The 24,404-nt window shown below is 37.1% G+C and overlaps 1 long non-coding RNA gene and 1 pseudogene across 2 annotated transcripts in view; one reads left to right on the plus strand and one right to left on the minus strand.

The window, feature by feature from the left end:
- Positions 1-16,935, minus strand: part of LOC147522199 (uncharacterized) — a 31,590-nt gene extending 14,655 nt beyond the window's left edge. Inside the window, exons 1-3 of one of the 2 annotated variants that reach the window (XR_015195127.1) lie at positions 16,529-16,935; positions 15,127-16,412; positions 14,869-15,046 (exon numbers count right to left, since the gene is read on the minus strand). This is a non-coding gene — a long non-coding RNA (uncharacterized LOC147522199). Of the gene's footprint in view, positions 1-14,868; positions 16,413-16,528 lie in introns of both variants that reach the window. The other variant, XR_015195121.1, reaches the window with a different exon arrangement.
- On the plus strand, positions 3,540-7,937 carry LOC147522201 (electron transfer flavoprotein subunit alpha, mitochondrial-like; annotated as a pseudogene).
- Positions 16,936-24,404: the final 7,469 nt, after the last annotated feature.

Genomic DNA, 24,404 nt, shown 5'->3' on the forward strand with positions numbered 1-24,404 from the left:
AAAATCCGGCAAATTGAAGATGGTATTTTGGAAAATTTCTCTCGCCGTCAAAAGGCTACTCATAACAAAGACTTCAAACAACCAGAGTTTGATCAATATGATGATGTCGAGGGTTGCCCTATGCTTCATGTGATTAATTTCACAAACAAACTGGTTTTATCGGGAGATGATGATGCTTTAAAATGCAAACTTTTCCCTTCTACATTAAAAGGGGAAGCATTGGTATGGTTTAGCGAATTACCTCCGCGCTCTATTCGTCGATTCAAGGACTTAACCGAAAAGTTTTCAAGACGTTTTCATCATAATCTCAAACGTCCAAATGGAGTCCGAGTTCTTTTCAACATCAAGCAACAACGTGAGGAAACTCTCCGTAGTTTTATCGCGCCTTTCCGCCAAGCTGCAGCTGAGATTTCTAAGCAATCCGATCTAATGGTGATTTACGCTTTTAAAGAAGCTATCTTGTTTGATAAAGATGGGTTATACAACTCTCTTGTTCGGGATATTCCATCTTCTCGACGTTCGTTATACCAGTGAGTTCAACAATTTATCAATATTGAAGACAACACGGCTGCTCGAACTTCTCGTGAGAAAGATAATAAAGGAAAGGATTTCAATGATCAGCGAAATAAACAGAAGAATCCGACTTTTGATTAACAAAGAACCCGTTAGAAGCCTCCTCAGATAATAAGAAAGACTCCACGAAAGCGGGACCGGAAAGCCTTTTACGATTTTTGAATTAACTCCGCTTTAATACCAAATATCGCGGTAGTTTACAAAAATCCGGGATAAGAGTCCGCTCACTCCGCCCGTTTCCATAGCGACGACACTAAAACAACTCGCGATAAATCGTTATGGTGCAAATTTCATAATGATTATGGTCATGAGACGGAGAATTGTCGGTCTTTATGGGGAAGAATTGAAAAGCTTCGCGCAGAATTTCAAGCTTTAACTATCACTCGATCACAATGTCATTAAGGTTGGACATGCCATCATTGATTCATTGTCCAATACTCGATGGAAAAACGCTTTCGCCGTTCTAAAGTCAAATATCCGCCTAATTTGTACGGTTAATAACGGGATCAATTTCATGGAAGGTTTTCGCGACGGAGACTATTGAAGATGAACCATTATGTTTCACCGACCAAGATCTAATGGCGTGCATGTTCCTCATTATGATGCTTGTCGTGATAACCTGCGTTATATCACCGTATCGTGTACAACGATATAATGATCGACAATCGGTAGTTCAGTGGAGTCATGTTTTTCGGGTGTTATCGCGGTATTCCTTTTATTGATAACCGGGTCACCCCGAAAATCGCCTATCATTGGTTTTGATGGTACCGCTACTCATTCGTTGGAAAGGTGTCTCTCCGGTCACTCTTATGCGAATGAAGTCAATATCGATTTCTTATTGATGGATTGTAAATCCCTTACAATGTCATCCTTGGTCGAGATTGATTCATTATATGGAAGCTGTCCGCCTCAACATATCATCAAAGCCATACGTTCCTATTCAATAAAAAAAGTCCGCAAGGTCTTGCGGCGATCAACCGGCATCTCTAATTTGCCACAACAATGTTCTCGATGACTATAAGAAGTCCGAAGTTGTTGGATCTAACTATTCTGAGTTCCAACGCGCGTCAAATAGCAATTACAAACATCCGGGACCTTCCGGTTTACTCGCCAATAGAAATGTTGAAGGACCCCGACGATTCGATCCACTTTTAGAAGTTCAAATTGGCCAACTCCCCGAAGAGACTACTTTTATTTCAAATTTAACTTTCGTAAGAGGAGAGACAAGAGCTTATTTTGTTATCATGGAAGAATAATCATGTGTTTGCTTGGCGAATAGAGCAAATGCCTAGTATAGATCCTTCGGTGGATTGTCATAAACTCGACATTGATCCTAATGCAAAACCAGTTCGACAAAAGCCCCGAAGGATGGCCCCCGATAGAAAGATGAAAGTGAAAGATGAAATCGACCGTCTCTTGTCTGTTAACTTTATAAGGCCTGTGACTTATCCAACATGGATGTCAAATGTTGTCGCAGTTCCTAAAAAGAACGGCAAATTACGTGTTTGTATCGATTTCATAAATCTCAATAAGGCTTGTCCGGTTCATCCGTATCCATTGCCTCGTATATCTAAAATGGTCGATACAACATCTGGGTTTCAGCGTTTGTCTTTTTTGGATGCTTATTCTGGTTATCATCAGATTCCGTTATTCATTGAGGACCAAGAGTTCATCGTGATTCATTCTGGACTAAAGCATTTCATCGTTACCGGTAATGCCTTTCGGTCCGAAAACGCGAGCCACATATCAAAAGCTAGTCAACACTATTTTTCTCGACCTACTTGGAAAGACGATTCGAAGCATACATCGGCGACATGGTTGTCAAATCTGAAGCACGATCATCTTCTTATTTGAAAATAAGTTTTTCGACAGACTCTCCAATGTCAACATGCGTTTGAATCCGGCTAAGTGTTCTTTCGGTTTATCATCTGGTAAATTCTTAGGATACATGATGACTAGACGCGGAATTGAAGCATATCCAGATCAGATTCGAGGTATCCTTGAAATGCCTTCACCGACGTCAAAGAAAGAAATTCAACGACTTACAGGACGCTTGGCTGCCCTAAATCGCTTTATCTCTCGGTATTCTGATCGATGCCGTCCTTTTTTCCAAACATTGAAAGACGCAACAATTTGGACGGAGGACTGTGAACTTGCATTTCGTCATTTGAAAGCATACTTAGTCCAACCTCCAGTTCTTGCCCAAAGAATCAGGGGCTATAGGTTCATGATTTATTTAGCATCGATCATGCCGTAAAAGTGCCGTCTTATTTGTCAATGGTGGCGATGGGCCCCATATATTCTTTGTTAGCAAGACTCTTTACAACCCTGAAACAAGATATTCTCGAGTGGAAAAATTGCATTGGCTTTGGTTCATGCTTTGCGACATCTTAAACCTTATTTCCGGGGACGAAGTCGTCAAAGTTTATCACGGAATATCCATCTGCGAAAGCTTTTTCGCAATGCTTTCGAAATCAAGTTAAGCCTCGCGAATGGGAAAGTTACCTTAAGCTTATAGCATTGTGTTTGAAACTCGCTTCACGGTGAGAAAGGACAAGCTTTGGCTTCGCTAATGGCTGATTTTCCAATTGAGGATATTCTTATGTCTGACGCATTACTAGACGAAGAGAATGTTGTCGACAACACGCCATTACCTCTCAGGGATGATGATTTGCCAAACTTATCAGATGTATCTGCTGATTGTTGGGTTGTTTACACTGATGGTTCGCATAATAAGTATGGCTCCGGTATTGGGTGTATAATCTTGCAACCGAATGGAGAAAAATTAAGAAGTCGGTCGTTTGGGTTTTGGCGCTTCAAATAATGAGGCAGAGTAATGAAGTCATTCATTTGCGGCTTGCGCTTGCTGCTCTTCACTTGGGGCGACTAAGCTTCTGATTATTCACAGATTCTAAGTTAGTCGCTAGCCAGTTTGGTGGATCGTATGCAGCTTCGTGGACGATAGAATGGCGGCTTATGTGGACTTAATTCATCGGATTGCTCGAAATTTTGATTCTATCAGTATTGTGCAGCGTCCGCGTCATGACGTGCGACATGCGGATTCTCTCGCATATTTATCCGCGGCAGTTAAGTCAGATAAGCCTCGCCAGATTACCATTGAATTTCAAAAGGAACCGAGCATCGATCTGTCCATCGAGGATGTGCGCGATATGTACATCACTCAGAGTTGTTTTTTCATCAAGACATTTTCTGAGGAATCACGTCATGCCAATTTGATATCTCCTGTGCTGACTCGGAAGCGCAAGCGTGATCTTCATAATCAAGCTATCATTGCAGAGAAAACGCTTGATCCACAACTTATGCTATCAGATGACCACAATGATCTTGTCAATGATATTGTCTCGGTCCATACCGACGACGATCATAAAGCTGACAATACTCCAGAGGTTCCTGATATAGAGCTAAGTTTTCCACTTACACCTTGTGACGAAGATGATTTGCGTCTTCCTTATATCACATATTTACATGATCACATCTTGCCTCCCGATCATAAAGTGGGTGATCGTGTCAAACGCGATGCTTGGAAATATTGTCTCATATCGATTTCGAACGGTCTGTTGCAACTTTATCGCAAAGGCACAAGTCTTAACCCTATGCTTCGTTGTCTTAGCAGAGCTGAAGGTTTGCTCGTCCTGGCGGAAATTCATTCAGGCCTATGTGGGAACCACTCCCGGGGGCGAAGTCTCGCTCATAGAGCAATGACACAAGGATACACTACTAAAAAAAAGGGTTTTTATCTCGGTTCTAAAATTAGCCTTATCTCAGTTCAAGTGGTAAGCGAGATAATTTGTCCTATAAACGAGATAATATGTCCCATAACTTAGTTACTAGTTTTGAGTATAAATCTGTTATCTCACATCATACTTAACCGAGATAATACATATAGATTTTACGACTGGTGGTGTGAACTGATATAATAAGAAATTTCATTTATCTCGTATTATTGAATTGGCATAATAAGAAATTTAATTTATCTCACACTCAACTGATATAATTGATATTATACCAAATATCTCGGCATTCAACTGATATAATTTCTATTATACCAAATATCTCGGAATAGATATGCAAAGAAAACAGAAATCGCAGAAAAAGAGGGGACCACGATCAAACAAGGAAGTCATGGCTTTCTCCAGTACTCTCTCATGAATAACACGAACTCACGATGGGCAACCACCTATTCCCAACTATCTCGTCCTCTCCATACTCTCTTCATCTCCTCTCCACTGTATCTCCACATGGCACCAACTTCGAAACAATTTCCACTACCCATTTCAACTCTACAGTAATTCAACACCTCCTCCGGGTTTTCAGTCACGAAAATTTAATTTTTACTTTGGCTTGTATTGGATTTTCGGATTAAGTGTGGTGAATATATGTGTCGAAATTACCATTGGTTTTCCTCGGTTTGGGGTGGCAATGGTTTTACATAATAGGTAAAAAGAAAACCATTGGATTTTTAGAAATAAAACCTTTCACCTTTACTCGATGCAATATATATGTTTGTTGAAATGCTTCGTGAAATTCCTATTTGGTAAAATAAAAGTTTTCATCAACAAATTTCAAAAAATTTAGTTGAATTTAATTGTAAATTGAATGTCTCGAATCAAGATTGAATGAACTGTTGTTTTTTTTTTGTTGAAATGAAATTTCAATATTATACTTTCATTCTTATAGTTCATTCGCCCAGACAATTCTATTAAGATGTTTCCTTCTTTTGAGTGCAATTTCAAACATAGGTTTGCATTAGTTTTTGTACTTAGGTGTGTGCATGCTTACGTGATTTGATGTGTGCATGCAGTTTGCTTGATCCTGCCGAGTTTGTCTACCCAACCGGTGTTTAGGCCGGGTGTTAGATTTATATCCGCCTCGACACCCTGTGTTTGTTTGTTTGTCTGTGCATTTTGTGTCATGTGAGCTCTGATCCCTTTGATTTACACCATCGGTGTACACAGTAATACAAGCTAGAGGATGTAGGGTAATTGGTTATATAGCACGGTGAGATCGTAGTAAATGTTAAGTGCTACTTACAACTTTGGGTATGTTGGATTCAAATGCTAATAAGTTTTTGTAGGGTGTGTGGCGGGTTCTTAACTTAATTGATTCACCTTTGGGTATGTTGTCCTGTTTTAGTTGTATACACGGTTGTTAATGTTTCGGAGGACAAATAGTCTCATCATCATGTGCATAATGGAATGGCATGGATTATTGCTAAGCATAATGAACTGGTGGCTTGGAGTCCAACAGAAAGGTGAAACCCATACTAATGTTGTATATGAGTACCTACTATACCTTGGCGACAAATATTACAATTGGCAGCGAACTTCTTTTCTAGGATTCTTGGACCATGTATTTTTGGAGCAAGTGCTTTCCATATCCTTGGCGCGCTTCCTAGATTCAGGATTCTTTGACCAGGTATATCTTTTGAATTATTTTTGATAGCTTTATATGCATGGTATGAAATTTAGTTAGTTTCGAATCTACTCAGTCTTCAAATATTTGACTGAACCAAATTGTTGCTTTGGAAGCTGGCCGAGGCTACTCTAGTGGACACGTGAAACAATCATCATATAGCGCAATCACAGCTGCAAGATCTATTAGTGAACAGAATTCAATTTCTTTATTATTAGCTGGGTCAGGTCCGTCCCTTCACAAAGCAGCTTCACACGCTGCTGCCTCATTCCATCCTTCCATATCTCAGATACGTAACATTATTTTATTATTATTATTGAATGTAATGTTTAATTCTCTAATATTATTTATTTGATTATTAGGTACTTGTGGCTGATACGGATAAACTGTCACATCCACTTGCGCGTAACCATGGGCGAAACTAGTCCATTTGGTTCAGAAAAAAAGGTGGCTACTCACATATAATTGCTCCAATCAATTCATTTGGAAAAAATGTATTGCCATGAAGTAGTCAGTTCTTTTAGATGTTTCATCTATAACGGATGTAACTAATATTTCGGGTCTCAAGTATATGTCGTAAGCTCGGGTTTCTTCCTTGAGATGGAATTCATATTAGTCTTTGATGTTGTTATACATGTTATAAGAAGAATTATTTAAAATGGGCGTAAAGGCGACCACGGTTTAGATTATATCCAAACATAGCGATTAGGTCACTTATATATCTGTTATGTGTATGCCATTTAATAATTGGGTGTAACTTCTTCTTCATTGTAGGCCAATTTATGCAGGGAATGCTCTTTTGCAATCGCTCGATATAATCGTGTTGATCCTTGTATGTTGACTATTAGGTCCACCTCATTCCCCTCGTTCCTTATATTTCATCTGATTCAAAATGGGATGCATCTCCTGTTTCGCAGGTTGATATCTCAACCTATAGTGAAGGTCTATTTGTCTCACTATTTAATAAGTGTACAACATTTTGTGGATGCAAGACTAATTGTTTTAACTTGATTACACCTTTATGCTATTTATTATGTTTGTTGAGTATACAGTTTGTTGAGTTTCCTTGCTTCAAACCAGTTTTGATTTTTTCCATTTGACAATTAAAATCTTTCAAACATATCTTCTTCTTTACATTTGTCTTCTAACAATGTGCAGACACCCTTGGAAAATGGCATCTCAAGATACGGGCATGATTTTGGGCAAAGGTAAAGGGTAGTAGTTCTGGTGAATCGAGCTTTGAAAAGTCATGAGAACTTCAGATTACTGGAGAAGCTTGCTGAAAAGCTTGGTGCAGCAGGTATTTGCTAAATAAATCTTTTAACATGCATGTTCCTCGATGCTCTTTTCATGTTTATTTTACTTTTCGTTTTTTTCTTGTTTTTTTAAAGTAAAAGTCTTTATATGTATCTAATCAAAGGCCAATTACATCAACCACTAATAACTAGTGAGAAGCAACTTTTAAGACTAGAAACCCAGTTACACCCCCAAAAGCTAATATTTGCCTCTTTTACAGTTTGTCGTACAATTCAATAGGTCACCCATATTTCCTGGATATTTGGAAAGTTTAGGCTATGAGATTCTGCTTGAAAACCTTGCATGACTATGTGGATCATTAAACGTATTCTGACCTCTATTGTTGTTTTGCTTAGTTGGAGCCACTCGGGCTGCTGTTGATACATCATATCTATTGCCAAAAAGTAAGTACTTGTTATACTTTTTTGTAAGTTGTTAAAGAGTGAGCGAAATAAAATTTATTTTGGTATTTGAATTACTGAAATATGTTAATTGTCAAACTAATCATTTAATATTTTCATCTTGGCTTGGTAGGTTCCATGCGTGTCAATTTCAAAGAGAAGATCTTGGAACTTCTATTAGCTATCTTCGGGAAATATGTAAATAATTTTTTACTTGGCTACTTTATGACTTGATATAACAATTAGTTATGTTCATGTTCGATATTGTACATTCAATTCTTATCTTAATAAAATCAGTTTCTTTAAAGAAATTTAATTATGTTGGTTTGTTTCTGTTGATTGGTGTTAATGTTTATGAATACGAAGGGGAATGTGGTTGTTTGGGGGAGTGGTTTGTATTTGCAGGTTGTTATAATTTGTGAACAATACTAGCACAATTAGGAAAAAAAAATGACAAACTATGTCGACTAAATAAAGAGGTGAGATAAAAGGGAATTTATCACGATTGTTTCTTTTTATATTATCTCAGTTTCAATAAAAAAAATGATCCCAGTTTTCTTCTATACTAATTGGTTTCAGTCACAATTCATCTCGGTTTTCTTCTATATAATCTCGATTCCATTAAGAAAACTGAGATAATAGATTTAGATAAGATGTCAGACTTCTGAGATAATTTAGTAGCTTATTATCTCGGTTTTATAGAACTCTATTATCTCAGTGGATGTTATCTCGGGTTGTTTGTCCTATAAAACCGAGGTAAAAACTCTAACATCTCACTTTTTAGCTGAGCTTATAAACCCTTTTTTTAGTAGTGATACTGGTGGCCGTACATGCAAAAGGATGCTAAGCGTTTGTCTGAGAAGTGTGTTCCTTGTCAGAAATATGCTAATATGGGAAATCTTCCAGCAACGGAACTTCATCCAATCTTAAGCCCTTGGCCGTTTGCAAAGTGGGGTTTGACATCGTCGGTCCTCTTCCGAAAGCTCCTGACAATGTTCGTTTTTTACTCGTCGCAATTGATTATTTTACCAAGTGGGCTGAAGCTATGCCCTTAGCCTAGATACATGCTTCAGATGTTAAAAAATTCTTATGGTGAGACATTGTTTGTCGTTTCGGTATTCCAACATCATTGACTTCCGACAATGGCAAACAATTTGATGTTGAAGAAATTCGACAATTTTGTTCTGACTTGAAGATTAATCACAATTTCTCGGCACCATACCATCCTCAAGCTAATGGACAAGCTGAAGCTACTAACAAATCCATTCTTGCAATGCTCAAGAGATGACTTCAACAGGCCAAAGAAAATTAGGTTAAAGAACTTCCTGCGGTTATGTGGGCTTATCGAGCCACACCTAAACATTCAACTGGATTTTCTCCGTTTAATCTTGCTTACGATACGGAAGCAGTCTTGCCTACAGAGTTGATGACACCAACCACACGAACTTCTCAAGTGGAATTGGAGTCGAATGATCAAACACTTGCTCAAGCCAAAGCCTTGATAGATGAGACAAGAGATGTTGGTCTTCAACAGTTAATTCGTTATCAAGCTGATATGAAACGAAAATATGATAAGAAAGTTCGACTTAAAGTGTTTGAGAAAGATGACTGGGTACTCTGTCAAAAGATGAGGTTGATAGATTTCGGTAAATTTGGAGAAAACTGGACAGGTCCATACATCATAGATCGCCCTGCCACCAAAGGATCGTATTTTCTTCGAGATTTAGATGGGAATGTTCTCGATAAGCCGTGGAATGCGTTTCATCTGCGCAAGTTCTATAAGTAGATTTTAGTTGTGTTTTCCGCTATCCTGGAGAAATAAAATAATATAATATTTAGTTTGTTTCCAGTTCAGGCATGTATTTTCCGTTGTTATCTTTGCATTTTTTAAAGACTCGGTAATCAATAATGATGCAGTTCTTTCACTTCAGTTCCAATGGTATGATTTTGGTTTTTATAATGGTTACCTTATAATGGTTACAACAAAATCCGGCGAAATTACCACGTTTAATTTCGCCGCCTAAGTTGAACGCTTTTACCCGCTTTAGTTTCGTTACTATCGCTATTACAAAATCGGCCGAAATTACCACGTTTAATTTATCGTTTAATTTAGATCTAAGTTGAACGCTTTTAAGCTCGCTTAGTCGTTACTATCGCTACAACAAAATCTGGCGAAATTACCACGTTTAATTTCGTCAGTCTAAGTTGAACAGCTTTTCGCTTTAGTCGTTACTTCGCTATAGTCGTTAATATCGCTACAACAAAATCGGTCGAAATTACCACGCGTTTAATTTCGCCGAACTAAGTCGAACGCTTTTTAATTTCTCAGTTAATTACTATCGCTACAACCAAATCGGCGAAATTACCCGCGTTTAATTTAGTCGGTCTAAGATGAACAGCTTTTAAGCTCGCTTAGTCGTTACTATCGCTACAACAAAATCTGGCGAAATTACCACGTTTAATTTCGTCAGTCTAAGTTGAACGCTTTTAAGCTCGCTTAGTCGTTACTATTACTACAATCTAATTTTGCAAGCTTAAAGTTAGCATTGGGGGCGTTTCATGCTATTTCGTGTCATCTATATAATTCAACAACATTGTCAGTTTTCCACAGGTATGTTATCTGACATCACAATGATATTCAATTGTCAACACATACTTTATTTTATTCAAAAAGAATTTTTAGCTCTATGGTATTACAAACGCAAAATCATATGATCATTGGTTTGGGCAAATCCAATGGTTCCTTACAAACTTTTCGCATATACAACTCGTACAAATCTTTGTAATTCATCTTCTCGTTCTAGTTCATCTCCCGTTTCTATTAAAGTCTCACAATTGTCTTCACGGACGATTCACAATGTGCCATTTGCACATGATCTTGGCCGAGCCGCTCGTTTAAATCTGTCATTAAGCTTTTATTTTTTCTTCCTCTTTTGTGCGCACGTTTAAGTTCCTGATCTTTGGTCGCCACGAGTGCCTTTAATTCTATCACATCTGCTTTTAAGTGTTTGTGTTCTTCCATTATCTCACAGGCTTTCCCAAAGTCTTCGTACGATCTCTGCTCGGCTTCTTCCGTCCATTTCGATTAAGTTTTGTTTTCGTCTTCTAACTCTCTGTTGGTTCCGCTTAACGCTTTGTTTGCCTCTTCCAATTTTAGGTTGAGTATGTTCACTTTCTCTATTTCTTCTACGACATTGACTTCATTCGGAACGACACTTGTCTTCGCGAATCGTTTCATGAATTTTTGGCCCATTATCATCGCGTTTTAACTGCGGGGCGAAATACATCTGATTTCATCAATCTTTCAGACTTAAACACAAGTTTGCAATAACTGATAAAAAAATACTATCATACCTGGTTCATACTATCAAAAATCATTGACACTGCTTTGTCATATTCTCCGATGTTCTCCGTATTCTGGTCACAGTTTTGATATTTTTCGAACCCCTCCATTGGCATGGTCCCTGGTGATACCTTCGCTTCGTCGTCCAGACTTGAACATCTTTGCTTCATTTACCAATTTTCATCGGTTTAGTGTTGGACATAAATTTCTTTACCGTCCTAACGCAATAGTAAAAGTCAACGGTCAACTTACTGTTAACAGATTCTATGGTTTTCTTCCATGAGTAGTATTACCCCGGACAGTACTTGCTAGTGGTGGTTGGATTCTTTGCTCCTGCATTTTGTTTTGCCGTTTGTTTTCTTTCACCGACTTTGTGTTCTTTGCTGCACTATCTTTTGTAAATATCATGGTTTCGTTCTTTTCCCCGCCATTCTTTTCCTGTATATACCAAACCAGAGCGAGATATTACATATCCCCACACTTTTACATATATATGTTTTCTACGGTACATACATTTTCCTCTTTGTGTTGAGAATGTACTTTATTTCGTCTGGGCTGTTTTGTGTATTGTAGTCTCGTCCCTCGAGGCATCATACATTGTAACGTTGGTTGTCTCTCTTGGTATCTGTTCGCCCGTTTTCTTGTGGAACATCTTCTTTTGTACAATTCGCTATTTGTGTTTGGCAAGCTCAGCACTAATTCTCGCTGTGTTAATTCCGTTCCATCTTCTTTTTCACTATTGCTATCGCTGCCAAATATTGTATTTCTGAGAATCTTATTCTTCTTCGCCATTTCACTATGTGTCTCCTTGGACCTATCGAGCTGTTGTTCAATACCCCCATAGTGTTGGAAATCAGCAATATCATCGAAATAACTCAGATCTACCAATCTTTCGTCAGAACATTCATGAAAGAAGAAACGAAGGTTGTTCTCCACTTTCTTGTCCAATTCAATGTCTGGTAGTGTACTTGTGTTTTCTGTTAGACACAAAATAACTCGTGTTAGTCAACAATTTACTCGTAGTACAATTTTCAATACTTATGTTTTGGCTTACCTCGAAATTTGTTTGGCACTTTAAACTCTGTCAGATTCCACTTCCCTCGCAAGCGGTACAGAAATCTATCCCATCCGGTGTATACTTTTGGGAACCCTTTAAAAGTTCTGTTTGAATCCTTGAATTCAACTTCAAATTTTATGTACCCTTTCGTCAGTATGACTTTCGGTCGTATCAACGCGAAGATTTCTTGAGCCCCAAACCTTCTGTTATATTCATTTTGTAAACAGTGCACTCTCGTAAAGATTAACCAGAATGATATTGGCAGTTGTCCCGGTGCAATTTGCCACCACTCCAATAATTCGCGCCAATTTCTTTGTTCAACGGAATTGTATTCCTGCAATTTAATTGTGTGTAAGCCATTACTACTTCATCTTCTTCAACTTTCGTTTCAAATTCGTACACTTCTTCCATCTCAAATTTCTAGAGTCCTAGTATTTTATGTATTTCCTTAAGCGACCATCGACGCGGTTTGTGTAGTCGGCCATCACGTTACTTTCTTTCCACCTCACCAAGTCTCCGATCGTCATCGAGTTTTTTTTCTTCTCGATTATCTTTCATCCGTGTAATACGATCGTTTCTACGCACAAAAAACGGGTCGGTTAGCTAAAAACCCTGATGCAATAGCTCCACAAGGGTGAACCGGGTCAGATCAAAGCAACACAGGTACGGTGCCCCTCCTTGGCTGGCACGACACCTTATCATGGTTTGTATTTCAGTTCCGGATGCACCTGGCCATATTAATAAAGAGCAGGTACGGTGCCCTTTATTAACTAGCGCTGCACCGTATCATATTGGTTAATATGAGTTTGAATGTGAGCGCCATCTTCAGTGCCAAAACAAATCAGTATGGCCACCTCACCATCTTCTCCAGCCGATCTTCAGAGGGTCTACAAACAAACCAAAGTTAATATGTTTGTCGCCACCTATGTTGACCCTTACAAGCCAAGGTAAGGTCGTTTTCTCTATCTTTTTCGCATGCTCGCTGCTGATGGTAACGACCCACGAAAATCAGCACCGCCATGCAGTTTTTCCACACCTGGTTTCTCCGAGTCAGCGAGAGAAATCTACCTCATACCACCCGAGCTCCCCACCTAGATAGGTTGAATCTTCATGGGCCAAGGGGTGTTTGGTGATATCTCCTACTCCCGCATGCTTGATGAGTGAGATGTTGGGGAGTACGCTTGCTGCACCCTCTACTGTTGTTTCTGCAGACAACGTAGCCAGGGAACGGATTGCTATGGCGACTGAAGGTCAAGCTAAGGTTTTCTCCACTTTCAAGGCAGGACGTTCTAGAGCCCCAAGTGTGAGTCATCAAGAGCCTACCGTGTCAAAACGAGATATATGCGAAGAGCTGATGGTGAGAGCTGCGTGCGATTCGCGGACGACACGCCGTTCTAGAAGCGGCAAGATATCTGGAAGAAGACGAGCTTTATCGCGACTTCAAAACTTCTCTTGCCTACGGCTGTTCTGTTGGATGAGCTTACAATGCTTTTTCTGGATTGGGATATGCGGCCCCAACACTTATATAGGATTACGAGCGGGTTTTCCAGTGCTGGTGGGATTCTTCTCCAACTCCAACTTTATCTATACTCTCAATTCTTATCTCATCCGAACACTTTGAGTCCAATTCATATTTAACTACCTTTTATTATTATTATTACTAAACTGCCCCTACGTTTAATTTTCAACGGTATAATCAAAGTATCGCTATTCCGTTGGCACGCATCGTCGAATTCAAATTTCGTATTATTACGTGACGCGTTCGGTACAGTTTTCGCCAATCGATTTTTTTTTTTTTTTTTTTTTTTTTTTTTTGCAATTTTATTTCTGTGCATATTTTATTTTATTTCTGTGCATTTTCGGCCATCTTTTATTTAACTACATTGCGTCCCGTATACGTTAGTTTGACATTATTTCGTTACCGCTAATTCACGATTTTTTTTCGACAGTCAATTTTCCAATTATTTCTTTTCGCACGACACTTCGTTATATATTCCGCTCATTTTTCTTTCTTCTTTGCCATATGAACTTTGTTCGCATGCCAAAGAGGGGCGATGTTTCGACCCCCCACCTACGCGGCAAACGTCCATTGGTAGGAGTCTCCACTTTATTAGTTTAATCGGCGGGGCTAAAGCCCAATTCGCAATATCATGGATCAATGTACAAGGCCCATTAACTCATGTGCCTAAAAATTTGAACCTTAGACACATGGTTTGCCACTAATGTACGTTGATTTATGTCCAGATTCGTTTCTTATTAAAGAGATAATTATCAGTTGAAAGTTATAGTATATCACAATTACTCAAGCTACAAGATTACTTGAGCTACAAGGACTCTCTACTCTACCTATATAAATACCAAACTATTTTTCATTCAGAACTACGTTCTTGAGACTTGATCCCACTGATAATTTGGGTACGTAGGCAACCGCAAGGTACAGTCTCATCATTCCCCCGATCACCATCATTTTTCTAATTACTTTTCTACGTTCTTCGTCTTTTTCATCAACACTTGGTGTTTTGATCATATTTGGTCGAAACATCGACCATGGTCCAAATACTAGGATTCATAATTAAACACTTTTCATAACGAAAAGATCAAAAGGGAAGTACAAGGTGATTAAACCAAGCATGAGTGTCAATATCAATAACATATGAAAGCAAAAAACATTCACGCTACCATATTTTAAAATTGTCATTGAGCTATAATTAACGTAAGACAATGCCAAAAAGAAGATTGGATAAGAGAGAATCAATTATGCACACCTAACAAATTGATCGGTGCGCTATGGTCCTGACCATTCATCCATCCCAGATATATCTTTTCACTTTGCAAACTGGAGATCGATACTATCACATTCTTATGCTACCAAATAGCAAAGGATGTGCTCTAAGTAACAAATGAACTCAATGCCCACAAACTTGCAAGAATTCCAAAGACCATCTAAGTTGCAGTTTATATTGTTAACATTTGCGTACATATAAAAACTGAAAACAATGCAAAGAGAGAGAACCATAACATACCAATGCATATATGGACCCCATAAACATCCTTTTTCTCAACATCACCTTGTCCCTTGCCATAGTTTCAAATGGTTTAGTAAAAAAGTTCAAAGAACTCAGCTAGGTTGTATAGAAAAGAAAAGAGCCCACTTGTCAATTGTATGAAATTAAAAAGAAAAATACGGTTAATTTGTCAGAGATATTCGCCCTTTTTAAAAGTAAAAATGACTCGCAACTTTGGTGTCCTCGCAAGCTCAGAGTAGGTAAAAGCTTAAGAAGAAAAGTTAGAAGTAATTTTCATCAGGCCAAAAAATGAAAAGTAACAACTTGTGAACCTACCTCCTTTAACTATTGAATACCATCTTGTGAAAGGTACTGAGTGCATCAATAGAACAAAGGAGTAATGGATTCACATAGAATAACTAATGGATCCACCTAGAGTAACCATTGCATTTCTAAGATGAGTGTATGACTGTATGAAATGAAGACAGTAAGGACAAGGCCTACTAAGCTCCAAGTCATACAATGCTAGCAAATTCCAATTGAAGCTAATGCCCACTAACTGTTAATCATGACAATAATAATACAACACCACTCACCATATCAAATTATCAACATTGCATTGATGCATACAATCTATAGTTTTTACTATAGGTAGTTGAACAACTAATATCTATGCACATATAACCAATACCAAGTCAAAACTTTAATGAGCAACCTAACAAACAGTTAAACATTAGCATCTAGTATACAACGTACCATCTAAAGCTATGATTCAACTGGCGCTAACTAGTCCTGTAGGATAAGGTTAATCATTTCCATACAATGTCACCGCCATCAAATTCTAACACATGATCTGTTAGCTTGCTCCATCAACATTGTGCAAAGCTTCATGTTCTGAGATATATATAAATACTCCCAAACAAGACCACACTGAGGTGAACAAGGGCTTTTCCAAATTGATTAGATAGAAGAAATAAGTGTCTTAACAACCATCTTGATAATAAAAAAAAAAAAAAAGGATTTTCCTTAAATTTAAAATATTACCAACACAAACAACATTGAAACCATGAAAAATCGTACTCAGAGCCTCAATTTATCAAGAAAGGACACAGGGAAAAGAGAAAAGAAAGTTTATCTGTCCTCTGCACTAGTCAAGCTTTTCTTCTCTAGTTCGTTGAGGATTCGAAATCACGAAAAAGATGAGTACTAGACCACAGAAGCATAAATAAGAAGAATCCACATACTAAATTTGATTTTCTTGATTTCCCAAGCAACAAATTAATCGCTTCAAATGAACCATTTTTCTACAATCAAACACAAAATTAAAAAAATATCAAAAAACAAAATTCATCAAGCATCTAGAAAAGAATGCAAAAGAACATTAAAACAAATGGAGTCAGAGATTTGATAAAAGAGGCACCTTTTACTCAATAGTCAATACCAATAGTTGGATATTGGTTGGCTGAAGATAATCAGTACAAAAACTGTCTTCTTCACCAATTACATTTTAAGAGGGAAAATTTAAGGATATCTAATGAAAGAGGAGATGAAGGCATTTGAGGACGAATCTGAAAATTGGTGACAGTTTATTTTGACGAGCAACTAGAGAAACTAGATTTGGGTTTCGAGAGAAGAAGAGATGAAACTGGAGGGCTTATCAGGAAGGAGACGAATTAATTAGGTTGGGTGTTTCAAGTTTCAACATTTCTTTTCTTTCCTTCAAATTTTGAGACAATGAAAAACGATTTGCTATTTTTGACGGCTTCAGTTTAGCGTTAGTGCGAGGTTTGATACTTTGATTACTCTGGACGGTTCGCTTAAGTTGCTCTTTTCATGTTTTTTTTAGTTAAGTACTCAACGGTGGGATGACGTTTTATTAAATTGCTAATTTAATTGTTTTAGGAAACCGTCAAAAATTTATCATAATTTCTTGATGTTTGTATTATACACGACATATTGCCACAACCGTCATAAAACCATCAAAATTTCTTGTCGCATGTGTCATGCATGTCATAATGTTGCAACAACCGTCATAAAAGGTACTTATCTTGACGGTTTTCAGCAAAATCGTCAAGATAGATAAAATACATACATTATAATATGTCATTTAATTTGGAGTGTAAAATTTCCACTCTATACGGTTTACACCCCCCATTGGAGATGTTCTTATGCATTTGATTGCAGGTACTTACATCAATAGCGGATCAGATCACCTCATATACAACTAAAACATTGAGAGACTGGAAATCATATCATTAACATCCATAAATTGAAGTTTTGCTAGATGTCTTAAAACTTGGGTTTAGGGTTCATGACGTTAACTGTGCGAAGAGTGGTTCAGACTTCTGAGTTCTGACCCAAAACTTATAGAAGAACTTAACCCAATGGTTGTCTTATTTTTGTGTCTATCGATAAAATTTATGTTGGAAATTAGGGGGTATTTTGATCCACTTGTCAATTAATAGTATTCATTGATATAAATATGTATCACTAAAGTTAACAAATGAAAAGTAGGGTACTTTATAATTACGCCACCAATCAAAGGTCCCATATTTCAGACCTGAAAGGATTACTAAAAAAAATCCTAGAAATTGGGCTCCAGACACTTTCTTTAGCGTGTTTTTTGTCTAGAGAAATACTAATATTATCTTTTGATTCTATTCCAATTTTAACAACACGTCACTTTTTAGGTATATTAACTGTTTTTAAAACTTTTTATTTCTCTTTTTTACCCTTTCATTTGTAACTGCTAATTTCTTCCACAAATAAATAATACTAAAATCTACTGTGCGCAGACTGTACGTTCATCAGGCAAGGGTGCATATGTATTGCTCCAAGATATACTGCAATCAAATAATACAATTGTCTTATAAAAAAAAAACCATTTGTTTTTTCACAATTTCACAATTTGAATTACATCAAACAAAGCTTAAACATGCTATTCAAAATTATCAGAGATGTATTTTAAATTGCTAAAGCTGTATTGAAATTAGTTGTAATCAACATACTTTTTTTTCGTTTTTGAAGTTGATGTTTTCCACATTGTTTTGGTCTCCCCAGAAATTCATCTCATTTTTAATTGGAATTTTATAGATTTCGGATAAATTTTCAGGTCAAAATTGTAAAATTCAATCTGAAATTTGAGACAGATGTCAAATTTCAGTTCTTATGGAAGAAAAACTATTTTTTTTTTGCTATTTCCTTTTAAGTTAAGAAATTTGCGGCTGTGTAACTATACCCAATTTTCTGAAAAAAAATCAGACCTGCAATACTGTGTATTTTATAATTACTTTGCAAGTATGCCATTATTCACGCTTTCCTTTCCTTAAGAGCTCTCCTTATACAGCTTATATATAGCATAAAACTTAATATTACATGAAAGCGACTCCACGACTACATACCCATTAAACAACTACAAGTTTTGGTCACTTTTGCATTGCGCGGGCACTGGTGACGGTAATTTCAGATTTTAATTCAAAGTACTTTTGAGTCGTCTTGACATGCATAGGAGAACTCTTCTCCTGGGGTTTGCTATTTTGCCAAGTTTGGGAGTTATCCTGCTGTTTGTTACTTTTGGAGGCTTTATCAAGCAGGTTGGCGACAGCGGATTTCCCCACCTTCCCTGCAACTTTGGTGATAGCCTCTTTAGCTACCGCAGCTACTTTTCCTTTGGGACTAGTTGTTTTCTCTTTATCCATAACCAAAAATTGAAGAAGAGAAATAGTTGTTTTCTCTTTATCCATAACCGAGAATTGAAGCTGAAGTATAATACGCTTTGAAGAGATTGAATCGGAATATATTTGATTTTGAGAACTTGCTTGAACAACTATTTTGAAGCTCTCGACCTGAGTCTTCTTTCCTCCATTCTTCTACTCTATATACACGCTCGAATGTCACTGTGTTCATTTGAATAGGAAACTTTCACAGCTGGAATGTTGTTGTCGTATTGCCAACAATAGAGTGGTATAATTTATAGTCTTTAAAGGAGTACTCACTTTAACCATCTTCGTGTCTTTACAAGATTTCCAGAAGATTAGGCTTCTTTGAGTATGTTGTAATAACAGATCCTTTTTATGTTGCTAAATGGGACGGCCAAACTTGAAGCTTTAGCAGACACAGCAGTAGGCTAGTAGGCCGCACTCAAAGTTTGGTCATTATGTAGGTGAAAAATAGAGTGGAAGCTTGTCATTAGTTATTGGACTCGAGATCTCTACAACCGAGTATAGAGATCATCTCTGTAACCGTGTTATCTCGCCGTTGATCCGAATATGAGATGTGTGTGTGACTCGATACCTGTGTGTGTGCCGAGATACGAGATGTGTGTGTGGTACAGAGATCAATCTCTGTACCCGGTTATAGAGGAACCGTTATTACTGATTGATCAGATCTGAGTCTTCTTCATCTTAACTTTTAGGGAAAGTTCCCTTTGAAATATATGTCCTAACCAAGATTTTCAATCTATGCCCTAACTAAGATTTTCTGATTGATTTATTTCTATTTCCAATTCGAAGCTGGCACTAATTTTCTCGAAGGAACACTCCATGACTCTACTCTAACAAGAAAAGGAAGCTCTGTTTATTTTCTCATCAAGATTTCAGCTGATGGTAACTTCTTCCTTGGAAGTCTACTAACTTGCACTTAGGAATTTAATTTTTAGGCAACAAATTTTTAATCAAATACACAATAGACAGGACAGATATTGCCAACTTAAAGCGATGCCGATCTTCAACTAGTTAGAACGGACTATCACTTTCTACTAATGATAGTAAACGTACAACACGATATATTTCTTGTGCAAGTGAAGACACACCGAACAATATTTTGATAGGGTCGCCATGAAGGGAAGTCTTATTTTGGTGATAGATAAAGCCATGTTTTGCAAGTTTAATGGAAATATGAATTTCAGCTACGCTGTACTTATTTGAACTAGCCTTTTGGGCACGCTCGTTGAGCGTGAACTGGTGAGGTGGTTTTGAGTTATTGTTTCTATTTGAGTATTTGACTGAGTACGTTTGCTCAAGTATTTCGCAATATCGATCTGTTGACATGATGACATGTGCTGGAGAACGTAGAGGTAACCAAAAATTTGAATATTTAAACAAAATCTTCCTTGTGTATCTCAAATACATGGTAGCAAATTAAAGAAAATGGCAATATACATGGTAAGAGAAAAAATGGCAAAGATATGTTGGTCAGAAGAGAAGGGAAGAAGCCTAAAGAACTGCATACCACTTCAAGCTGGCAAATGCTCCCACCAAGTAATATAGCACTTGGAGTAGCGCTCTACAATAGAAGCACAAATTTATATATCTGATCACCACGATCCAATATGTTAACTATTTTACTTGCCAAAGGAATGGCACCAATCCCAAATATAAGAAGCACTAAAAGCCTTGTAACTGATATACAAATTGTTGTTTTTATTCCAAGTTTACAATCATTTGGCCATTAAGCAAGCATGCCTGCAAGAATTAGGATCACTGAAGGTACGATGCACCACTCAAAATTTCTAGACTACATGTGAAGAAGGATAGAGGAGCATCATATCCAAAAATAGATCATTTAGTGGTAACAGAGATGCTATAGTTGGGGGTTGAAGGATATGCTGTATAGTCCAAACACGTTTTACACTTTATTCAAACCTTCTGAAAGAGCCCACCAATGTTTAACACTATATCTTCTGTACATGTTAAAAAGATAGCGAGTGCCTATTGGTGTGAAATAACGAAATGAAAGAAATACAGAAGAATATGATCCTTAAAAAGCCCTTATTCCAACTTAAGGTATCTCCACAAAACACGGATAACACACAGGCATTGGTACACCGTAAAATGAGCCGTTAGAGTAAACTGGTGGCTTTAGATTGCACCTGTATTGAAGATAGCAGAGGTATATAAAGAGAACAAAACCATAATTAAAGATCAAGGTCGAAGTAATAACAAAAATGAATAAAAATATTGGGTTATAGGCCATGACTAAAAATGTTTACATAATATCCTTAAAATAGCTTTGTTGGAGTCCAAACAGAACACCATCCTCCAGTAGGAATGTATATATATAACCTACCCTTCCATATGAACATTTTAAAAACTAATGGATACCATGATCTGCAACTCATGGGCCATGCTCATGAATGTGGGCAGTCAATGTGTACTGAGAACCATTCAATATTTTTACCGCATTGTGATTTGCAAAAAAATAGTGAATAGGCTTCCCTCCTTGTTGAAGCGGATACATGGGTTTGCCTTGGTATAGAGAAGGTAAGAAGATGAAGATAAAAATACTTATTCTAATCAGAGCGTATGATCAAAAGTATGAAATAATAAGAAACAATGACTCACTGGTAACCAAGCATCCATAGCTGTCAAGAGGCTAACAATATCCATATCCCATATTCTGAATACAGTTTCATTCCTTCAGGCAGATAACTATTTCAAGTGTATCAAATTGCACAACTCTGCCAGAACATTTGTGAAATATTTGTTCTGTTCTCCTCACAGCCCCTTCACTTTCATTACATTCAACAATGCAAGACTCCCTTAAACCAAAGCGCCTGAAACCTAATAAAGAAAACTCAAATTATAAATCACTTAAAAAAATAGTAGAATGAACCTCGAAAACGACAGGTCGTGTCAATAAACCTCGAGCCTCCAACACTGCAAGCCCTTGTTGTGCACCACTTACAGGAGCATCATATCATAATCAACCGTGGATGCCACCATGTAAAAGAGATATTGCAAAAGTGAACCATATGAAGAAAGATGGATTAAATAGTACATACATTTGTAATGGGGCCAGCTGTATCATTAGAAAGGCAAAATACATCGAATTATATTTAAACACCTATATTAAAAGACGCTTTAAAACCAAAATCATCTTCTGTACATGTCAAAAATAGTTGAAAAGTTGCAAAAGAACAAAATATCGATATGGACAGAAGCTAGTTATGTGAAGCCAAGTGGATTTCTCCGTATTGGAGTTAAGTTCTTTGTTAAAGTATATGTCCTCATTGCCAAAGGAAAAAGAGATTTGTATGAATGCACACAATAGAGATGAGAAAAGTTTATAGAAAGCAATTGAAATTGTAAAGGTACGGTGTTACAATAACATTTTCATTCAGACTTGGTGATGCATCACTTGTTGACTCGTTCATGATTGGAGAGACTTTTGAAAGGGTGAAGAAGCTGTTTTTGTGTTGCTTGTTGAAACTTGTTATTTTTTTATCTGAAACATGGCCTTATATCCCACCAAATTTTGGAACAGTTGTAGTATAATCTTTGTACCATTCTCTTGGAAAATTGAATGTGCACAATTTAAAATGCAATTGGATATGTGTGTTCAACATGGCCTTATATATATATTCACCTACGATTCAATATGAGCTAGTTCCTGTTCAGTTTTTTTGTAGGCGTGTTGTCGCTTCATCTCAAAATGCTACAACTCTTGCGGTAGATGTTTCGTCTTTTATCTCCAATCGCAGTTGGTACCTACGAATATAGATTAATTATATCATATATAAATAAACTTGAAGACACACATGGTCCAAAACCGAAATGGAGCAGTTGGTATTTCCATAAAACTGCCGACCATTTAAACTGCAAGTCAACTATTATACGTGCGCTACACCACTATAGCTTAAGCACATTAAATCAAAATATTTTTTTTGTATACAAAATTAAATTTACATATCATGGCGTGCATTAAATCAAAATTAAATCTACGCAAAGCCAATTTAACAGAACTGCATGATCCTGAACTCACATATAGATCTGTAAGAACGACGAAGAGTTATCCTAGTAGCATATATATACCACATCATGGAGGACTTTTTAGCTAATCTTTTCTTAAAAGTAGGTGAAAACTTTAAGTGCGGTGGCATCAACTTCTATGAAGATATTTGGTCCAGAATTCCCAATAGATATCGTAATTAGTGGATTCCTGAATTTTTTATGTATTCTCCATTTGCACAAAAAACTGCATCAAGGCGAGTAAATAGATTTGATCGGTCCAAAATTTAAGCTCGGTGATAAATTTCTATAAACAGTAATTTGACTTGTAGAATGTCAGCGGCCAATATACATGAAGTTTCTGATCAACCTACAATCCACGAGCCAAGCAAGCTCTTGAGTTGGGGGCTCATCTTTTTTCTTTTTCCCCTTCCCTCACTTTTCTCTCACTTATATCAAGTATTAGACATATGTACATAGTTTTACTACACACACGACACACCAACTTCTTGGGGGAACCATATACTTCCCCAGTATCACCCTATTGAGCTGTTGTGGAACCTACAATCTATAGGTAGATACTTAGATATACATCCCTTTGCTACACTCAAGTACTTACATGAGAAAAAAGTGGAACGTATACAAAGAATCAAAAAAGGAGCAAACAACAACTTACTAACATCCACGCATCAAGGTAATTACAACAAAATTGCAACTCCTAAGGAAACCAACCCATCGATTCTTAAATTGCATTAGAAAAAAGGACATTCCACATACCGGTTTTTCGCCCACAATGGTTTAAAATGAACTGTCAAGCAAATCTTTCCTCCTTTATACATCTGGGTTTTAAAAAAAGCATTTTATTAACAAAACCCCAACAATTAATTATAAACAATAACAAAAATAACCAATCAAACCTTGTGAGTTTTTCCATCGAGTTCAGGCACTTCAAGTAGAAAGTTTTTGAATCCAGCAGACAAATTTTCAGATGATTTGGAACGACACCCACTTTCAAAACTATTCCGAGCGCACATGTGAAACAGGGTTAGCATAACCAGAATCTGGTTCAACCTATACATCTTAGCCAAACAAACCTTCTGCGACAGTCAGTACTATTGAATGCATATTCAAACCTCAACTTTCTGGGATTTACCAAACTCCTGTGGGTATACTTCAGGACTTATAGGCTTCCAAGACGACGACATAACTGGCAAATTTATTTTAGAAGTCAAGTATTCAAACCATCTAGTTGGTCTATCCCATTCCCTCGATCTTGGAGAAGTCGGAGAAGCAAGCTGTTGTCTTGATTTCGCCACAATTTTCAAACCTATACTATAAAATTGGTCCAAAACAATAACTGTTACTCGACAAACAATCAATATAAAAAATTTCAATATGATGCTCATAAGCCAGTTCAATATTATATTTTCTACAAATGAGCAAAACTACTGAAGGAAAATTCAATGAGCAAAAGGATTACAATCTTACATGAAGCATTTACTTCATAACAAAGCTTTTCCATTGGGCACATATCTGACTACTTTCAGACAAAGAACAACTCTTGAACCT

Source organism: Coptis chinensis, chromosome 1, assembly GCF_015680905.1.
Source record: "Coptis chinensis isolate HL-2020 chromosome 1, ASM1568090v1, whole genome shotgun sequence".
NCBI lineage: Eukaryota > Viridiplantae > Streptophyta > Magnoliopsida > Ranunculales > Ranunculaceae > Coptis > Coptis chinensis.